This window comes from Macaca nemestrina, chromosome Y (assembly GCF_043159975.1).
Source record: "Macaca nemestrina isolate mMacNem1 chromosome Y, mMacNem.hap1, whole genome shotgun sequence".
NCBI classification, from domain to species: Eukaryota; Metazoa; Chordata; class Mammalia; order Primates; family Cercopithecidae; genus Macaca; species Macaca nemestrina.
Genome location: NC_092146.1, coordinates 3875253 through 3887824, shown reverse-complemented (window position 1 = coordinate 3887824; position 12572 = coordinate 3875253). Strand labels below are relative to the sequence as shown.

General features: G+C 39.7%; 1 protein-coding gene across 1 annotated transcript in view; it reads right to left on the bottom strand.

The window, feature by feature from the left end:
• LOC139360909 (matrix-remodeling-associated protein 5-like) overlaps positions 1-12572 on the bottom strand; it is a 49834-nt gene that overhangs the window by 30793 nt on the left and 6469 nt on the right. The gene's annotated exons all lie outside the window — the stretch shown is intronic.

Sequence of the window (12572 nt, the reverse complement as noted above, 5' to 3'; positions counted from 1 at the left end):
GGCACAGGCCACCATCCCTGCCTAATTTTTTATTTTTATTCTTGTAGAGAAAGGGTCGTGCTATGTGCCCAGGCTGATCTGGAACTCCTGGCCTCATGTGATCCTCTTGCCTAGGCCTCCCAAAGTGCTGGGATTACAAGCATGAACCACTGTACCTGGCCATGAAATAGTGATTCTGAGGTTATAGGGGTGCCATTCCCAAAGAAATTTATCCATTTGTGTCCTTGTCTCTCTCTGGAGTCAGGAAGAAAGTGACCCATATTTATTTGTCTTCATTCTGCTATGGAACATTCATGGAGAACTTGACTTAGAATATGCTAATGTGGTCAGGAGGCTATTTGATGTTCATCAGTAGGATTTAGAATTCAACATGAGGCTATTCCACATGTCTCTTTCTTGGAAACTCTGTGCTAAAGTGACAGTAATAAAGAGTGACACATGGCTAGCAGGGATGGGAAAATCCACAGAATTGGAATTTGCTTTGCATATGGTAAGAAAGGAGAGAGCTCCCTGCTAAGGGCCAAATATAAACGTTGACTACAGCGCCGACACTCTTATTTCCCATGGATATGTCTGATGGATAATCTAAGTTATTTGTGGACATGCTAGGTTTCTTTTTTGTTTTGTTTTTTCCTGTAACCGGTCCTCAAGGTGAGTTCTTTTAGTTTTTTGTTGTTGTTGTTGCTGCATATATAATTGTCAAGATGCTTTCTTGACCTATTTAGAAATTTCTTGTTGCCATATTGGCAATAGCATACACTAATGCTTAAACTTGATTCCTGGATAAGAAATTTGAAAAATGAAGAGAGAGGCCTGCATGCTGTTACCATAAATCACTGTTTCTGCTGAGATATAACACATCTAGCCTGATATAATTGATTGCTTCTCCTTATCAACTAAATAAAAGGAAATCAATTAGCAGAGAACACAAGTGAACATCTCATAGCTAAATGCAGCAGATGCTAGCATGGTTCAGTTTTCTCACACTCATATGTGCCCAAATCTGGACTACAATTCCAAAGTCAACAGAAATACTGGGTTAGTTGTGACTCCCCTAAGACCCAGCCTTAGGAAGCACCTTTCAGCTACGAATTCTTGAGTGCAGGAAATTTATAAGCTCTACCCTGAAAAACCATTCATCTTGATTGTTTCAAACTCTTCAAAGAGCTTCTTTCATAATTGCACTTTTCTCTTTAAGATGATTTTATAAAAAGAAAACATCAGATGGAATTAAATGCATCCCACTTTATTGAAATAATGTTGTATAGATTCAATATGGTGTAGTAGAAAATACACTAAAAGATGATCCTATTTCCTCTTCATCATTTTTCACTCAAGTAGTTAATGAAAAATCATAAATAGAGGTTCTTTCTTCTTGATTACATGACATTTTCCATGCTTTACACATTATTCCAGTGTCTTGTCAGCTAAGTTCTGCTTTATTTAACACTGGTAAGAGGTAACATATTAAAAGAATTGGGCTCATAGCTATTTGTGTATCCTATGGCAAGCTGTGGATTCCATAGAAGGTGGGAGACTTAGCTGGAATTGAGCCTTGTCCTCTTTATATTGCTTTTCACCCATTATCACCTAAACCCCATGAAGCAGGCAATTTTCCACAGCAAAAACTGAGATTCAAGAAAGTTTCCAGGCTGAGCATGGCAGCTCATGCCTATAATCCCAGTACTTTGGGAGGCTAAGGCGGGATGATCACTTGAGCCCAGAAGTTCAAGACCAGCCTGGGCAACATAGTGAAACCTCATCTCTACAAAAAATACTAAAATAGTTTGGTGTAGTCATGCATGCCTGTGGTCCCAGCTCCTCAGGAGGCTGAGCATGGAAGACAATTTGAACTCAGGAGGTCGAAGCTGCAGACAGCCATGATTGTGCTACTGCATTCTAGTTTGAGCAACAGAGCAAAACCAAAAAGGAAAGAGAAGGGGATGGAAGGGAAGGAAAGGGAAAGGGAAAGGGAAAGAAGAAGAGGAAGGGGAAGCGGAAGGGGGAGAGAAAGAAAGAAAGAAAAAAAAGAAAGAAAGAAAAAAAGAAAGAAAGAAAGAAAGAAAGAAAGAAAGAAAGAAAGAAAGAAAGAAAGAAAGAAAGAAAGAAAGGAAGGAAGGAAGGAAGGAAGGAAGGAAGGAGGAAGGAAGGAAGGAAGGAAGGAAGGAAGGAAGGAAGGAAGGAAGGAAAGGAAGGAAGGAAGGAAGGAAGGAAGGAAGGAAGGAAGGAAGGAAATAGAGGGATGGAGGGAGGGAGGAAGGAAGGAAGAAAGGAAGGAAGGGGAAAGAAAGAAAGAAAGAAAGAAAGAAAGAAAGAAAGAAAGAAAGAAAGAAAGAAAGAAAGAAAGAAAGAGAAAGAAAGAGAGAGAGAAAGAAAGAAAGAAAGAAAGAAAGAAAGAAAGAAAGAAAGAAAGAAAGAAAGAAAGAAAGAAAGAAAGAGAAAAGAAAGAAAAGAAAAAGGTAGGAAGGAAGGAAGAGCAAGAGAGAGGAGAGAGGGATGGAGGGGGAGGGAGGGAGGAAGGGAAGGAGGGGAGGGAGGGAGGAAGGAAGGAAGGAAGGAAGGAAGGAAGGAAGGAAGGAAGGAAGGAAGGAAGGAAGGAAGGAAGGAAGGGACTTTCCAAACTTTCAAGTAATAAGGAAAAAGAGGGTTAAACCACACAATGTTCCTTTCCAAAGCTTTTTCCTATTACCTAGTAGTATTTTGGTCTTATTAAAACAAGATTAGAACTTAAATATTCCACAAACAAACAAGTAACAACAACAATAATGTCCCCATTACAGAGAAGAGGAGACTCCCAGAAGACATTGAATGCATTCAGGAATATAGTCAGTGACAGTAAAATCCAGGCATCTTGAGACCAAAGCTACAACCTGCATTCAGACACTGTGAACTGAGGTGGGAAAAACTGTCAATATCTACATGACGTTGTATTTTATTTAGTGAGTTCAAATGTACAGAATCATGGTGCAAAACTCCCCAAAATATAATGCTGCAAAGATAAATGAAATTCAAAGGCATGAAGTTTTATTTCATGTTAAGGACCATGAACTTCCTCCATGGGTAAAATTCCAAGTAAGAGAAGAAAGAGGTGCATTTTTTTCCAATCATGAGCTCAGCAGTTTCCTGCAGAGTATAATAAAGGGAAAGGAAGGTGTTGACTCCTGCAAGCTGGGTGGGGAATAGGGGTCCCAGTGTGTATAGGTGAGATAGAAGCATAGAAAGATCTCTCTCTCTCTCTCTCTCTCTCTCTCTCTCTCTCTCTCTCTCTCTCTCGACAGGGTCTGGCTCTGTTGTCCAGGCCAGAGTGTGGTGGCACAGTCTTGGCTCACTGCAACCTCTGTGTCCTGGGCTCAAGCCATCCTCCCACTTCAGCCTTCTGAGTAGCTGGGACTACAAGCACACACCACCACACCTGGCTAATTTTTGTATTTTTAGTAGAGATGGGGTTTCACCATGTTGCCCAAGCAGGTCTTGAACTTCTGAGCTCAAGTGATCTACCCGCCTTGGCCTCCCAAAGTGCTGGGATTACAGGTGTCAGCCACTGCAACCAGCCAGGCCTCATGTTTTGAAGTGAGGCACACTTCACTTGCCTGCTGGTTATCCCAGAGAAGTTACCAAGCTTTTTGGAAGCTCAAATTCTTCATTAGTAATGTTGCTGAGGATTCTTTTTTCAGAGAGCCATGTGTGGGTTAAAGGACATAATGTCTGTAGCCCCTCAGACATTGCTCTGTGTCAAGGACTGCCACAGAGTTTCTGGAGGGAATAGGTACAACAAAGCTGACACCAGGGAGATCAAGGGAAAGTCATAGCCAAGCAAAACACAAAAAGAAACATGATAAGAATCCGCGAGTTAAAAATGGCAACTAAAACGCAGTTAGGCAGGGGAATAATGAGCAATATGTTATATGAATAAAGACATTCAATGAAAACATATTCAGATGTTCAAATATTTATACATAATATGAATAATGTAAAAACCATACAGGAATCATACTATTCGTAAACAAGTCCATTCAATGATTCTTCTCTGAGACACTGAAACGACCAATTTCAGACCTGATTTCAGCTGACTCCAGAGTAGAAATCTGATACATTTCTAATTCATTCTTTGCCATGTTATGTTTTGAGGAACTCTGCAGCCTTATTCCATATGTTTCAACTCATTAATAAAATAAAGTGTCAAGTGGATATTGATAGCCTTTCCCACCTCAGTTAATGGTCTCTGAATGCAAGGTGAAGTTTTGGTCTCAAGATACCTGTATTTTATCATAGTGACTGTGTATTCTTGGATGTATTCAGTGCCTTCCACGAGTCTCCTTTCCTCTATAATGGGGACATTGTTGTTGTTGTTACTGTGTTTGCAGGGTTTTTAAGTTCCCATCTTGTGAGTAAATGAAGTGTCAGTCACAGATAATGACCATCCTAAGCTGCCATTTTTATTTTTTAAATGTTGTTTTATTTATTTATTCATTTGAGATAGAGTCTCACTCTGTCTCCCAGGCTGGAGTGCACTGGCACCGTCTCAGCTCACTGCAACCTCCACCTCCCAGGTTCAAGCAATTCTCTGGCTTCAACCTCCCAAGTAACTGGGACTACAGGTGCCTGCCAGTACGTCCGGCTAATTTTTGTATTTTTAGTAGACATGGGGTTTCACCATGTTGGCCAGGCTGGTCTCAAACTCCTGACCTTAGGTGATCTGCCTGCCTCAGCTTCCCAAAATGCTGGGATTACAGGCATGAGCCACTGCACCTGTCACCATTTTTATGTTTAAGGGAGTACCTTGTTTATTCTTATTTAAACACAAGCACAGATGATGTAGCATACTAGAGGGGGCCAAGAAACTCTTGCAGGGTGGGTTTTGCCAATGGCATCCTCAGAATTGTTCAGAGGTTTTTGTTTGACTGAAATACCAACCATGAGGAATAATGCAGTGCACATGAGTGAGAAGCAAAGAGAGTCTAAATATATGTTTTAGAAATGCCAACTACAGAATAGAAGTCTACAGGGCACATTTTCTTGTTCCACTCTTTAAATCAATTCTCTGCAAAATCACTATGCAGTGGCAGTAATCATTGCTTAAGAGGCACACTGCAAAAGATAATGAAGCTCTGACACAGGCTACCATGTGGGTGACCCTTGAAACCTGTTGTTCACTGAAAGAAGCCGTTACAGATCACCTGTTGCAGTGGTCCTCGAACCCCGGGCCACAGAGCAGTACTGGACCGGTTAGGAACCAGGCTGCACAGCAGGAGGTGAGCAGTGGGTGAGCCAGCAAAGCTTCATCTGTATTTACAGCCATTCCCCCTTGCTGGCATTACTGCCTGAGCTCCATTTCCTGTCAGATCAGTGACAGCATTAGAGTCTCATAGAAGCACAAACCCTATTCTAAACTGTGCATGCGAGGGATCTAGGTTATGCACTCCTTATGAGAATCTAATGCCTGATGATATGTTACTGTCTCCTGTCACCCCTAGAGGGAACTGTCTAGTTAAAGGAAAATAAGCTCAGGGTTCCCACTGATTCTACATTATGGTGAGTTGTAGATTTATTTCATTATATATTACAACACAATAATAAAAGAAATAAAGTGCACAATAATGTAATGAGCTTGAGTCATCCCAAAACCACCCCCTCCCCAACCTGTGGAAAAATTATCTTCCTTGAAACTGGTCCCAGGTGCCAAAAAGCTTGGGGACTGCTGATCTATTGTATGATTCTATGTGTATTAATTGTATATTATATGATTCCATAGAAATGAAATGTTCAGAATAGTCAAATTCATAGAGACAGAAAATAAAGTGGTGGTTCCCAAAGGCTGGAGGAGGAGAGGGAGTAGAGCATGACTGTTTAACGGATATGAGATCTCCTTTTGAGGTGGTGGAAATGTTCGGAACAAGATAGAGATGATATATACACAATAGTATGAATGTACTAAATGGTACTGAATTGTAGAGCCTACAATAGTGGATGTAATGCCATTCGAATTTTACTTTAAAAAATTGCAGAAACATTGTACAGGTCAACTTTGTTTGTGCCTTCAGGATGTAGTGGGCTCTGAAAACAAGCTCTAATGCTTTTAGAGATGGAGAAATAAAAGGAAAAATAAGGCAGATACTGTTTGAACTTCCCTCAATATGAAACAATGTCTGCTACAGATTCTCCATGCATGGATTCATTCTGCAACGCAGTCACAGCTATAATTTGAGCTTTGTGTGTCTGCAACTTACTATTCTGGGTGGGTCAACCAAATAGGCAAGGGCTCAGCTCTCTTAGCAAGACGGATGACTAGAAGGGTAAAAATAATGAAAAAGATCATTTCCGGTAGTTGTAAATTTCATAAGGAAATAACTAAAGGACACGAAGGAGAGTAGAGGGGTTTGGCTGTCCAATGTCTAGGGCAGGACTCTGGAGAGCTGAGATTTGAAGTAAGGTTCAGAAACAAAGGGGTGTGACCATGTACAGCTCTCTTGCAGCAAGGCATTCCAATGAAGGAAGACACCAAGAGATTTTCATTGCTTTATATAAAAGTTCACTGTTTGGTTTGTTGACCCTGATTAGGAAGTTGCTTTTGGGTGCTACCTCAGTGTTTCACTCAATTATAGGTTGACTTACAGTTCATTCACTTTCTTAACTCCCTGCTCCAAGATGCCTCCTTTTATTTCCAGAGATTCATTCTTGGTCCACTCGGGCATGGCCTCATCATTTTAGAAGAATATTCCATGGTGGACAATTAGCTAGCTCTCTGGTATTTTGCTATTTGCCATAAAGTTCAGAGTTATTGGCCGTCTTTCTGTTCCTCAGACTCACCAAGCTTGCCCACTTTATGGCACAGCCATTGATTCGTTCTCTATAGAGATGCTGCTCAACATCCTGTAATGCACATGACAGCCCCTACAACCCATATTGTTTCAGTCCTAAACATCAAGATTGCAGAAATTTGGTAACCTTACTTTAGCATGCGCAAATTTGTCTGTCTGTATCTATCTATCTATCTATCTATCTATCTATCTATCTATCTATCTATCTATCTTTCTATCAATCTATCTATAATCCTATCTATCTATTATCTATATACCAATCATATATCTATTCATCCATTACATCTATTTATCTATTATCTATCCATCCATCACATCCATCTTTCTATCATCATATATTTATCATCCATCACATCTATCTATTATCTATCTATCTATCTATCTATCTATCTATCTATCTATCTATCAATCATCTATTACCTATTTATCCATTGCATCCAGCTATGTATTAGGTATCTATCTATCCATCTATCCATCATCTGTCTCTGTATCTATGTCTATTCCATCTATTTATCATCCTATCATCTACCTACCAATATACCTACCTTTCATCTGTCTCTATCATCTATCAGTCTATCATCCTATCTAGCTATCATTCTATCATCTGCTTATTACCCTACCATCTTTCATCTATCTATCTATCTATCTATCTATCTATCTATCTATCTATCTATCTATCTATCTATCTATCTATCTTCTTTTATCTATCCATCCATCATATATATCTATCATCTACCTAGCACCTTTCTATATACATATATCTACTCTATCAATTACACAATCACCTACCTATCAACATACCTACTTTTCATATATCTCTGTCACTGATCAATCTGTCTACCTAGTTATCATTCTATCGTCTATCTTATCTATCATCTAATATCCTATTACCTGTCAACCTATCTATCATCTATCTTTATCATTCTATCAATCAATCAATCATTCTATCATCTGTCTGTCTTTCTGTCTTTCTGTTTGTCTGCCTATTATCTATCTATGGCAGTAGTTCTAAACCAGTGAAAAGTTTGCTTCTAGGGAACACTTGTAATCATGTGTAGACATTTTGGTGATCACAAATACGGAAGCGGGTGCTACTGGCATCTAACGGGTTAAGGTCAGGGAAGCTGCTCAACATCTTACAATGCACATGACAACCACATAAAACAAAGAATGTTCCTATCCAAAATGGTAATAGTGCCCCAATGTCAGTTATGCTGAAGTGAGGAAATCCTGCTCTAATCCTAGATAATCTTTGGGCAGGTGTGGTGTGTTTATTATTATTTAGGATTTTAGAACAAATCTGTCTAGCATGGTGAACACCAAAAACGGAATTGATATCAGCATCAAAATCCTTTTTCAGGCCGGGTGCAGGTGGCTCATGCCTGTAATCTCAGCACTTTGTGAGGCCAAGGTGGGTGAGTCACTTGTGGTAAGGTTACCTTGGCAGACCAAGGCAGGAGAATCACTTGAACCCAGGAGGTGGGGGTTGCAGTGAGCCAAGGTAGCATCACTGCACTCCAGCCTGACAACAGAGTGAGACTCCATCTTAAAAAAAAAAAATCTTTTCATTTCTTGGATGCTGAGATTTCTCTAGATACTGCAAGCAGGGGAAATAATGATATCAGATGAGCAGGTGAGATTGTCAGTGACCAGGTTACCTAAGATCTGAGAAGACATGGAAAAGACTATGTTTTCTTCACACCAACTGCAAAAGGGAGTGATTAGAGGGTTTAAGGAAGGGAGTGACATGAACTGAAGTATTTGTTAAAACAGCAATGTTGGCCACTACCTGGAGAACTTGTCAGAGCTGGGCAAGTGAAGGAGGTGGAAATGAAGTAAACCCTGCAGAGAAATTGAGGGATGCTTGGTTGACAACAGGTGTGGCAGTAAATATGAAGGTACACAGAACATTTCCAAATGTACTTACAGGAAGGGCCAGCAGAAACTGCTGAGTGGTGGGAGTGAGAATGAGGACAAGCTTGAAGGAAGGACTTCTGCTTGGAGGGGAGGATTCTCCGTGTGGGTGAATGCTATCATTTGCTGGATGGCAAAGGCTGGGAGAGACAGGTGTGGGGGAAATAATTCAAAGCTGTATTTACCATGAGATAGTTGAGAATTCTGTGAGAATCTAAGGGGAGAATAGGGCTCAAGACCACGATGGAGATCTACAATGCATGTTCAGGGGAGCCTGGCCAATCAACCAATGGAACAGAGCCCTGGAAGTAAATAATCTGAACAGAGCCCACAGGAGGCAGATCTTCAGACAAAGGAGATAGGGTTCTGAGGCTCACTCTCTGAAATGGGTCAGAAACAGCTGGATGTTCTTCAGCACATTTTACTTCAAGGGTGTGCTATGTTCTGGTTCTATATTGTGGTCACCAAAAAGGTCTCCAGATGTTGCCAAATGTTCTCCATGGGCAAACTCATCCATTGTTGATAACTACTGTCACAGATAGATAATAGATACATACGTAGGCAGACAAATAATAGATAGATAGAGAGAATGGATAGACGATAGAGATAGATTGATTGACAGAGATAATAGGTAGGTAGATTATTAATAGATGACGGAGAATACATAGGTAGATTGATTATTAGATGATAGATAGGATAGATAGATCAATAGATAGATGAAGGAAATAATTAAAGGACAGGAAGGACACCTAGGTGATAGGCAGACAGATGAAACATAGATTGATTGATAGATTGATAGCTGATGGGTAGGAAGACAGATAAATTGGCTGATTGATGGTAGAGATAGATGTTAGGTAGGTAGATAGGAGATAGATAGATAGATACATAGATACATAGATAGATAGATAGATAGATAGATAGATAGATAGATAGATAGATAGATAGATATTGAGAAAAATAGACAGAATGGCTCATACTAAAACCATGGATAGCTGAATGTCAAATGTAACCTGAGAATTTTGGTGATTACTATCAAGGTGGAGAAGAAGCACAAATAGGAAGGAAGGATCAATACTGGTTGATTTCCTTCAGATCTGGATAATTCCCCCTATTCGGGAAGGCACCACCGAAGTCTGGGCTCCATATCAGCTCAGAAACCTTCCTGACTCTGTCATCTTCCTGCTGGCTGTTTTTAAGGGGCATTAGAGAGCTTGCAGATGCAGATGCAGATGCCAAGGGTGCCAGATATGAGAATGGAAAGGATATTCTGGAACAGACATAAGCCTGGGGAATCATGTGAGTACCCCCTCTCAGAACCCAAGGGTATACATGTCCCCTTTTCGCATCCTTGTAAAAATCAGCAGAGAGTCTGGGAAATGAGAATGACACTCAGGGAACAGAATCTAACTGGAGACTGGGATGACTCTGCAAGAAGTGCAGTTCTGTGGCTCTGTAGCCCTATGGCTTACATTCCAGACTACCTTCATTACTATTGATTGGCACTCACTGAATATATAACCAACCCTGTGAAATGTTTATGGCATACAATATTTGCAAAATTATGTCATAGGTTCCGGTTAATATCACAAGGCAGAACTTAAAATAAAATAGGCAAGTATGGGCATTGTCAAAGCTGCAGAAAAGCATCATCAAAACCAGTCTTTTAATCAAGGGGAAAAAATATTTAAGAGTCTGTAAATCCATCTCTAAGTAGATGCTATGTTGTTGGTTCCTAAAAAAAAATTTGGAAAAGTAATTTTCAGAAATACTTTTAGCTTGTCCAAGGACTTGGCCAGTAATTTCTCGTTCCTTGAGAGTCCTATATTCTCTCCAGACTGCTAAAACACAAATCAATCCCTTGAGTTTTATCTGTTAGACACTGCCCTTGCTTCAGTTTCCTCAGCGAAATGCAAGATGCCAGACCCATTAGCTAACTTGAGATTGATTTTTCAGAAACAATGCTATTATGATACTATTAGTGATTTTTTTTCAAGTAGTATATTAGTTCCTGTTACAAATTAAACCAGATGGAAGTAATAGATGTTGATGCAGTGAAGTGATTCTCTAGGGATTTTAGATTTTATTTTCATTTTAATATTACAGAAAACTGTCTCTAGATATTACTGGCATCAACAGGAAAAAGAAACATTAACGTTTTGGTATATCTGTTTTATTCCCATGTTAGAGTCAATCTTTATTGTGAGTTGTTTAAAATGAAACCATCAGAAACGTGTTGTAATTTAGAGGTTAGTTATGTTTTGCACTTAGAAAGTACTCTGTTTAAAAGTAAATGTGAAGAAAAGCATCCCCAAAACTGTAAATGAGATGCAAACAACTTCAGAAGTAATAGTCTTATTGGTGTTGTAAGTCTCAAGCCATTAAACAAATCATCTCTTTGAGGAGGGTGCATGCAGGGACTGTTCCCACCCTCATTTCCAGCCTGATAGCCTCCTTCCCTACACACAACACACACACACAAACCTGCTATGCAGGAAGTACTGCAATATATATATGAATAAATAAATATAAATAAATAAATATGTATATATATATTCTGTATCAGCCCCCATGCTTTTTAGAGAGCTCCACCAAGGCCTGGCTGATGCTACCCCCAGCATAGGACCTGCCAATGTGCTAGGTTTGAGAGATAAGGTGATTAATCCCAGCAAGTGGGACCATGTGTTAAAATGGTTCATGTATAAAAAACAATGACAGCCATTTTGCCACACCAAGGGTGAAAGAAAAAGAAGTTATAGATAAGCTGTACTTTCAAATATCACACGCACCATCTCCCTGGATTCAAATGAGTTTTACCAGACATGAAACAACACAAATATCCATCAATGATAGACTGGACAAAGAAAATGTGGTACATATGCAACATGGAATACTATACAGCTGTAAAAAGGAAAGAGATCTTGTCATTTTCAGGGACATGGATGAAGCTGGAAGCCATCATCCTCAGCAAACTAACAAGGGGAAGAGAAAACCAAACGCTGCATGTTCTCACTCATAAATGTGAGTTGAACATTGAGAACACATGGGCACAGGCAGGGGAACAACACATACCAGGGCCAGCTGGGGGATGGGGGTTGAGAGGAGGGAACATAGAGGATGGGTCAATAGGTGCAGCAAACCACCAGGGCACACATATACCTGTGTAACAAACTTGCACACTCTGCACATGTATCTTGGAACTTAAAGTTATAAAAATAAATAAATTAATAAATAAATAAAACAAATGGGTTTTAGCACTTCTTCCCTTTTTCTTACTTCCACTATACAAGAAATGTGTCCTGATAAATTACAAGATTGTGAAAAGGGAAGCTGGCTTACGTGTTACTATTCCCTCCTCTGGCAACGCCAGGCTGTTTTCCCCAATGAGCTATCATCGTTGTGGTTGAATGTTCAGATGGCCAACTCCTAGAGTCTAAGAATATTTCACTGAGAAACCTATTTAATGGTCTGTTGCCATGGGTTAGGGAAATTGTCATCTTATTCCCTCAACGTTTCATTCTCTTATTCTACCGCTGTCAATAGGGAAGTTTCCATCTTACTCCCTCAACGTTTCATTCTCTGACTCTACCACTGTCAACAGAGAAATTTCCATCTTATTATGTCAATAGTTCATTCTCTTCTACCACTGTCAATAGAGGAGAATTTTTTTTTTTTTTAACTTTGTTCTATAAGATATCCAGGTACCTTTACAGTTATTTGGCATTGGCTCAAATCTGGCCATTTTATTTTTATTAAACATCTCCACGGTGGATATTTCTCAAACATTAATTTAATCAGTTGTTCTGGGGATAGACGCTAGAAAGTAGCTAATATATTTTGTTA